Below are 9459 nucleotides of genomic sequence, written 5' to 3'. Positions count from 1 at the left end.
CACTTCGATTCTGCGTGGACTACCGTAAATTAAACAATGTGACTACAAAGGACGTCTACCCGTTGCCCCGCATTGATGACTCCCTGGACAGATTACGGCGTGCTAAGTACTTTTCATCCATTGACCTGAAGAGCGGTTATTGGCAAATTGAAGTGGACGAACGAGACCGCGAAAAAACTGCCTTCGTTACACCAGATGGCCTCTATGAATTCAAAGTGCTGCCTTTTGGCTTGTGCTCTGCGCCAGCGACGTTTCAACGGATGATGGACACTGTCCTCACCGGCCTCAAGTGGCAAAGTTGTCTTGTATACCTGGACGACGTTGTCGTTTTTTCAGAAACTTTTGAACAGCATCTCGTGCGCCTGCGAACTGTCCTCAGAGCCCTCCATTCCGCTGACCTTACGCTGAAGCCCCAGAAGTGCCACTTCAATTACACAGAGCTCAGGTTCCTCGGTCACGTTGTGAGCGCCGACGGAGTTCGACCCGACCCCGACAAGACAGCCGCCGTCGCCAATTTTCCTACTCCGACTGACAAGAAAGCTGTCCAGCGTTTTCTGGGTCTCTGTGCATATTACCGACGGTTTATTGCGGACTTCGCAAAGATTGCAGAGCCGTTGACGCGCCTCACCAGGAGCAACACCTCCTTTGTTTGGACAATAGACCAAGAGACGGCTTTCTCTTCGCTCCGCCAACGCCTTCAGACATCTCCCGTTCTTGCACACTTCGACGAAGAGGCCGACACCGAGATCCACACCGACGCCAGCAATATCGGTCTTGGAGCTGTCCTTGTCCAACACCAAGAGGGCATTGAGAGAGTTATAGCCTATGCTAGCCGTACTCTCTCCCGCGCCGAACGCAATTACTCTACGTCAGAGAAGGAATGCCTTGCTGTCGTTTGGGCCACCATGAAATTTCGCCCTTACCTTTACGGCCGCGCATTCAAAGTCGTAACCGACCACCACTGCCTATGCTGGCTGGCTAATTTGCGAGACCCGTCTGGACGATTGGCCCGCTGGAGTTTACGGCTCCAAGAATTCGACATTACCGTCGTATATAAGTCGGGCCGTAAACACGAAGACGCCGACACGCTGTCGCGTGCACCACTCGACTCTTCCGGTCCCGAAATCGACGACGACAGCGGTTTCCTCGGTATACTTAATGCATCGGACATAATAGCCCGGCAGCGGGCTGACACGGACCTCCGACCGCTGATTGACAACCTTGAAGGTCACGCCATGCCTCTACCACGACACTTTGCTCGACGTCTCGGCTCTTTCTGTTTGCGCGAAGGTATCTTATACAAGAAGAACTCGAGAGGCCAAGAAAGAGCTTACCTTCTGGTACTTCCGGCCGATCTTCGCGCCGACATTTTATTGGCGTGCCACGACGAGCCCACTTAAGGCCATCTGGGTTTTTCCCGGACGCTCGCCAGGATACGCAACATGTACTACTGGCCCGGACTCTCGGACGATGTCCAAAGGTACGTAAAAAGCTGCCGTGAATGCCAGCGCCGGAAGACGCCACCGCTTAAGCCGGCGGGTTTTCTCAAGCCCGTTACTACACCCCGCTCTCCGTTCGATCAAATAGGAATGGACCTTCTCGGTCCTTTTCCGTTGTCACTCTCAGGAAACAAGTGGATCATAGTCGCTACTGACTATTTGACTCGCTACGCCGAGACCAAGGCGATACCCTGTGCCACAGCTTCAGAGGTCGCCGACTTTTTCATGCAAAACATCGTCTTGCGGCACGGAGCCCCTTCGTGCGTTATTACCGACAGAGGCACAGCGTTTACAGCGCAGCTAATCGACCATATATTTACGTTGAGCTGCACTAGCCATCGCAAGACCACAGCTTATCATCCGCAGAGCAATGGGCTAACCGAACGCTTAAACAAGACCATTGCGGACATGCTGTCAATGTACGTAGACGTTCAGCACAAAACTTGGGATGAGGTGCTACCGTACGTCACATTTGCGTACAACACGGCCCTCCAGGAGACTACACGCTTTACTCCCTTTCGTCTTGTATATGGACGTGAAGTCCAGAGCATGCTTGACGCGATGCTACCATGCCTCGATGACGACCAACTCGCACCCGATGTTCATGAAATTGCCCAACGCGCTGAAGAAGCCCGTCAGCTTGCCCGCGTACACATCGGCCAGCAGCAGGGCACTGATGCGCGCCGTTACAACCTTCGACACCGACAGGTCGACTACAATCCCGGTGAACAAGTTTGGGTGTGGACACCTGTCCGCCGCCAGGGCTTGTCCGAGAAACTACTCTGCCGGTACTTTGGCCCCTATAAAGTGCTACGGCGTATCAGTGATGTTACCTATGAAGTGGTTCCCGACGGTGCCGCGCAACCGAGACGTCGACAGCCCAACAGCTCTAACATTGTGCACGTTGTGCGGCTTAAGCCCTACTATGCCCGATAACGGCTTAGCGGCCCTCCGTTGTGAATCTGTGTGTGATCCGTTTTCCTCGCATTCTTCTCTGTTTCCCTTCTGAACCTTAGCGCGCCTACGCTGCTGGCAGCCCCACTGCGATGCCCTTCTTTTCCGGAGGGGGGAATAATGCCACCTAGTGTTGCCAGGTGGCGCAAGCTGTCCGCGAAGACGATGAGGTTGCGATCGTGCTATCGCGGATCGGCCGCCATTACCGTCTCCTCTTGCCGACTCCAGCTGTTGAAGCGTCTCTCCGTGAGAACTCCGTGACAATATATATATATATATATATATATATATATATATATATATATATATATATATATATATATATATATATATATATAAAACTTCCATCTGACTCGAGACCACTACAGTCCTGAAGGAGACCGCACCGCGGTAAATGTTCCATGTACACGGATTAAGGGGTCCATGGGATATATATGTTCACTTTTCTTTTTGATCAGTACTCCTTTAAAACCAATATGATGTACGATTTCTAGGCTGTTTTTTTATTGATTATATTATATTATTTTCAATATTTAGTTTTCTTCACCTTTCACTTTTTTTAATAGCACTCCTTTGTGATCAGTATGATATGCGATTTTTGTGCTTTTGGGCACTTTTTACACCACTGGCGTTTTTTGCTGGCCACGACACGAAGATTTTCTTGGCCAGTACACGACTACAGCTTCGCTGTAAAAATTAGCTGTGATTTAACTTGTCCTGCGCGCCCTGGCCTGCTGCCTCGGAGGTACAGCGAGAGATTTTCGGCATTGAGGGAAAACGGAGCACACCCCTCTGTGCTGTGCAGCAGCTGGCCTGAGCCGTCATACACGAGGATCTCCAGGACCATCTCCTCGTGTACACCGACGGCTCGGTGGCCTGCGACAGCTGCTCCCTTGCAGTGGCGACTACCATCTCCGCCCTGCGACTGCACAGCCAGTAGCACAAAACCTTCCTGGGCTCCTCCACTACGGCGGAGTTGACAGGGTTCCTGCTCGGGCTGGACCTGCTGCTTACCCTCGGCCCTCCGCCGCCCAGGAGTGCTCTGCTGTGTGACTCCGGCGCCGCCCTCAGCCGCCTCCCATCTAACGTCCACGGTACCCCACTAGTGCGGGAAATTCGCTCGCGCAGAGAGGATGTGCCGTGCGTGCACCGTGGGTGCCCGGTCACAGCGGCATCGCCGGCAACGAAGCTGACGACCTCGCGACCGCTGCACACCAACTACCTGCCATCGATCTGCCCTTCCGCTGGAGGACGCGCGTACGGCCATCCACGACCATCTCTGAAAGCAGCACCCCGACCCACGCATCGCAGGAGGTGAGTGCATCGACAGTATCACCGGCTGTCGCGCACTTTCGCGGTCACAAAGTGTAATGATCCTCCGCGCGCGCATTAGCTGCGTTTCACCCGGGGAACAACGGGATCATCACAGAATCGCGACGAGTGATGCGTGTGACGGATGCGGTGAAGTGGAAACTCTAGAACACCTGCTCCTTCAGTGTGCCGCGTTCGCCGATTTTTCTTCGCGATATGCCTGCAGCATCTAGGGCGCATGGCACACTACCAGACTCCATCAAGACGCTATTGTGGCCGCAAGGCAGTGCGCGCACTCGTCAGCGAACTTTGGTTAGCCTCTGTGCATTCCTCGAACACACGGGCTTGACGTCCCGTCTGTTCTCCGTCAGGTAGTTACACGCAATGACCGAACGCTCCGCGAGTTCTACCTTGAACGAATAATAACTGGACGCCCCACTCCAGTTGTAGGGAACACAGTGCTGTGCGCGTGTTTTAATTCCTCTAAAATGAACTAATCACGCGCACAACCTGGACACATTTTTTATTGTGTAAATATTCTGTATATATTACTTCTCCCTCTATCCTCTCTTCCGGTCCCCTCACCACTTTTATTTATATTCTCCATTGTGCCTTCTATCCTTTATTTCCGCGCTGCCGCAGTTCATGTGCTTCTGGATCGATGGCAGATACCGGGCTAGCAAAAATCTTTTCCTTCCTTTTTTGCTATTATTTTAATAAAATAACCACTACCACTAACTTGTGCTGAACCTGGTTAGAGAGCGAAAGCTGTAGTGTATCGAGCAAGTAGACTCGGCATGGTGTATGTAATATAGGCAGAGCGCCCAAAGGGCAGGTGGCAGTTAATGGTTATTTGCCAGAGGTTGGTGACAAGATGAACACTGCAGCCTATTGCTTCAGTGCCGCGTGTCTGGCACAACGCTGTCTGCGCTAATGCCTGCAGCCCATATTCCTCTCTCACCACCTCTAAGTACCTCAAAGAGCGATTGAGGCCTCCACTACCCATGGAGCCAATTATGCTCGCTTCCTTTGCTCAAAATCATTGGTGTCTAGAACGTTGTCAGAATCAACGCCAATGAACACAATGAACGCCGACTGCTTTCGCTTTGTATATCTTTGACTTTCTGAGACAATCCACAGCCTGAGGTTGACTGCGCAAATGCTATTCAAAAAAGTTAACAAACAGCTGTCACTCTTTCAGCGCTGTGTCGTGCGTGAAGTTGGATTAAGTATCGATTATATTTTGCAACTATCTTATCAAGCCTTACTAGTTGATTCGTTGCAGACGTGCGCGCTGGCTACGAAGACATGGTGTAGCGAAGTGCCGAGATTGCGTCTCTATCCGCAGTTGGAACGGGAGTGCTTATGCTCTTTTTGCCGGTTGAGTTCTTTTCCCCGGGTCGGATTAGCTGCCGCGTCATTTTCATGAAACTTTTGAACACACTGAGAAGTTCACCGCACCAACTCACTGCATTAAGAAAAGACAGATGCCCTCTCCCGTTCAACTGGCTAGTTCCAGCAACGACTTCTAGCCATTACTTGGCGACTTGCTCACTACGCCGGTTCCTACGGCGGCACGTGTCCGGGTAAGTATCACGTGACTCTTCAGGAGGGACGGCGCGCCGCAACCGGTGGCGCCAGAAGTTACCCTCATTTCGGCAGCGCCCGCCGTACGCTTCTGCTAGCTTCAGTACGCTTGCGCTGGCATGTGGCCGGTAGGCCGAGTTCAACCGCATCGGTTTTGAAGCACGCACGGCAAAGACGTGTTAATATTCATCAGATGCAATAATCGTGGACAGGTTTCTGTATACAGTGGAAGTTACGAGCGCGAGCTGTCAGCTAACACGCCTACTTCTTTGGCTCGTGTGCGCGTGACAACAACGCAGAAGCCGGCGTCTCGCACCCGTAGCTTCCTCTGCATAGCCACAAATAGCTGTAACCGACTAGAGGCTGCTAGAGGTAATAATTTTTTTTTCTCAGAGCAGCAGTTTTGCAGTTAAAACAAGCTCAAAGAGCGGCTCTGGTGCTATTCGAGCGGCGTTTTTTTTTGCTCGCACAGCTGCACAATTTCAACACGATTGCTTCTGCTTGGTACCTAGCAGCATCCCAGGGCGAAGCCGCGCTACTTTCCGCCAATTTACGATAAAAAGCACGCTATGCACACATCTTTCTCACTTGTTTTGAGGAGTGTTTACCCGATTGTTAATCATTTCAAGACGCACCCTACATGAAAAATAAATAAAGCCAGAGTCGAAATCCTTGTTTGCCAGACACAATAGCCGGTCGTGGCCAGAACTTTATTTGACACCAGCCAGATCCTTGCACTATTAGGACCTTCAGTGATTTTGATTTGGCATTTATCATACTTTTCATTTGGCGTGCTCTTCTGTCAGATCAGAGGCAAAATTTGACAAAAATGGCCTGATAAACTTGTGGACAATCATCTTTAGCAAAACCCTTCTTTGAGGCTCTGTGATGTCCTTCGAGCACACAAACAGTGGATTTTTTGCAAGTGATGCTGTGCGGGGGCCGAAGGACCTGGCCGGCCGGAAAAACTATTTCCCACCGATAAAGGGGACACGCCTACCTTCCCAGCTCAGGTACACAGACCCGGGAGGGAGTAGGGGGCTCCGCGACTAGAGGCCTGTGTGGTGAACCTCTTGGTTCTTCGAGGCCACGGTCGCCAGGCGGATGGCTTCGAGTTGGTCTTCGAGTTTTGAGCTTCGAAGGAGAGACTCCCAAGCTTCCTCATTAGGAATGTTTACGGCAGCCCCAGGTGAGTAGGGGCATTGCCAGATTATGTGGTTTAGTGTCCCTCTCTGGTCGCATTGTTTGGAGGTATAGCCAGTGTGGGTTCGGATAGTTGCCCAAGGACCTGTGCGTCCTAAACTCCTCTGTATGTAATAATGTTTACACCACCACCTTGCAAGTGATGGCAGCTAGCACTACGTCAGCAAACTTAAGCGGCCTTGGCCCCCTAACAAGCACAGCAGCCACACTTGATGCAGCACCTTTCAGGTGTTTAGCAGGATGCGTTGTTGGGCAAGTTGGTTCATTGCAATAGGTTTCCTATTACCTTTCAGGTGGCCGACGAATCCTACGAAAGCCAAGGTAGGGTGCGACAGCCCTCCCCGGTCCATGCCTGCTAGGATGGAAGTAGTAGCAGACTGATAGGCTGGTGGCCGCTTGATTTAGAGAGCGGAATGCAGCAATAAACCTTCGCGGACGATGATTTTCACGGCCTACGAGAGCTAAAGGCTTTAAGATATAATTAAATTCTTAGCACGTATGCTGTAACCAAGCAGAACAGCCGGAAACTCGGTGTGCAGACGTGCACAAAAACACAACGAAAAAGCCGCGAGTGCTGCCGCTACGCCTGCCCGCACTCGGCGCGGGGGTAAGTTGTGGCTCCACGGATAGAAGCAGCGGTCGAGCGAACTAACAAATCGGGGGCTACGGAGGCGGCTCCGTTGAACAGGTCGCCAAGTTATTAAGCCGGTCGTGCTTCCAGCTAGCATTGCTCCCGAACACGGGGCTTCAGCCTCCCTCGAACGCACCGTTGTTCGCGTTTTACAGGGCATGCTTCACTGGCCGCGACGAACGCAACCGCCGCCGCGAGAGAACGTCAGTCCATCGGTTCCACCAATTTTGGCTGGAGCCACGGATCTTCGACCGCAACCCCGTCAACACAGCCGCGTTTGACTTCCCGAAGTCGACAGCTACCTGTGCATACCTCTCGCACACAGGTGGAGCAAAATTTAGGCCTTTTAGGGCCGATCTTCACTTGGGCATCGTGGCGGCGGCGCTAGGCCTAACGCCTACGCCGGCGCCCGGCCGGGAGTGAGTCGCCCACCCGCGGCAATATGGCTTCGCCAAACCTACAACGTGGCTACGGCCCGGACGCCATGGCCTGGTCCGAGGTTCCAGCAAATCCAGCGCCTGATAGCCTGGACTCTGCGCCCATCAAGAACTTGAAGTTCTTCAAGCTAGTGGAACGCCGCTCCCGCAAGCGGAACGCTAACTCCAAGAAAGCGGACGCCACGTCGCCAGGCCGCTCAACACGGCACAACGCTGCTGCGCGCGCTGCAGCGCTTCACGGTGGGCCCCAGGGACCTGCTTGGAAACCAAAGCCGCTTCCGCGGCTTCATCCCGAAGACATCGTTATCATCCTGAAGCCCCGGGTGACCGTCGCTCTGAAGGATGTCTTTCAACATGGTGAGCTGCGAGCAGCGTTCGCGGCCTACCTGGGCACCAAGGCCGCAGCATCGCTCAGCCTGCTCCCCACATGGGAGCAAAACCTGATCGTGGCAGGCACCCGAGAGCCGCACGTCGCCGACAAGCTACTGCGGGACTTCGAACTAACAACACCGAAAGGCCAGCTCTCTATGTACGGCCACTTGAAGCTCACTGGTGACGTGTGCCGCGGCGTCATCACCGTGGCCAAGCACGAGACCAGTGAGTCCCTGCAAAACAAGATCCAGTGGCGTGCTGGAGAGCTTGCCGATATCCGCAAGATTGGAACATCAGACGTCGCGGCGCTCACCTTCGTGGGCAAGGTGGTGCCGCGATACGTTCATTACAACTCAGAAGTCACCCTTGTACGAGCATATAAGAAAACGATCCCGGCCTGCGTGCGGTGCGGTACTGTGGGACACCGAGCGGACACATGCCTCTGCCCGGATCAAAATCGGGGCCTTTGTGGCCGTGCGGTGTTGACCGTCGACATGGTGAAGATACCGCATGGGTGCACTCCGTCCTGTGCAGTCTGTGGGCAAGCCCACGCCATCAACTCCCGGCACTGCACGGGGAAATTCAGGCAGCTCAAGGTGCCCGGCCGCAAGGCTAGGCGCCCAGAGATCCCTGGAAAACAGCGACCTGGCCGGCAGCCAAGTCATCCCAATTCAGGTGCCGGTGGCGGAACGCCGCGTGGGGCTGACGCCATCGACAACAAAACGTCGTCATCATCATCCTCGGTGAAGTCACCGCCCGGGAACAAGGCTACGCCCCCCCCCCCACCACCGCCCAGCGGCAGGAACGCTGGCCACTTCCCGGCGCTCAAGACAAATGGCGCTGCCGGCGCCCGGGCATCAGCGTCTCAACACGGCAAACAACAGGTGAGCAGCTGGGCTGAGATCGCCTCCTCCTCCTCCCATTCCCCCTCCTCCCCAGTTACCGTCTCCGCACTCGACGCGGAATACAAAAAACAGATCGACGTGCTCCGGGCACAGAATGAGCTTTTGCTCAACAAAATTCAAAATTTAGAATCAAAATTGGCGTCCGCCGCTCCGAGCCCGCAGAACTCGGATGCAATGGAAAGCGACGCGGAGATCTCGCCTGCCCTCGTGACAGCCATCTCCGCGATGGCGGAGCGCTTAACCTCTAAATTACGCTCTATGATCGAGACCGCCATGGACCAAATCTTGACCAAGGTCACATCTGCCGTCCCCGCGGTAGTATCAAAACACATCTTGGACAACCCCCGCCTCCTCCGTCGGACGGGGCCCATTAGGGACGTATCGCGTGCTTCAAAATTCAACCGTCTGATTATTGATTCGGACAATGAGGACAGCTGCCCCGCTCCTTCCATCATCACCGCCTTCATGGCGCAAGTAGCTGGCTCTGGGGCAGCCAATCCCTCCTCCTCCCCCTCAAGAATTTTAAATCATGGCGAGACACCTTAATCAAAGAAGTTCCG

The sequence above is a fragment of the Amblyomma americanum genome, chromosome 5 (assembly GCF_052857255.1).
Source record: "Amblyomma americanum isolate KBUSLIRL-KWMA chromosome 5, ASM5285725v1, whole genome shotgun sequence".
Taxonomy (NCBI): domain Eukaryota; kingdom Metazoa; phylum Arthropoda; class Arachnida; order Ixodida; family Ixodidae; genus Amblyomma; species Amblyomma americanum.
The sequence above is the reverse complement of the archived record's forward strand: the minus strand, read 5'-3'. Positions refer to the sequence as shown.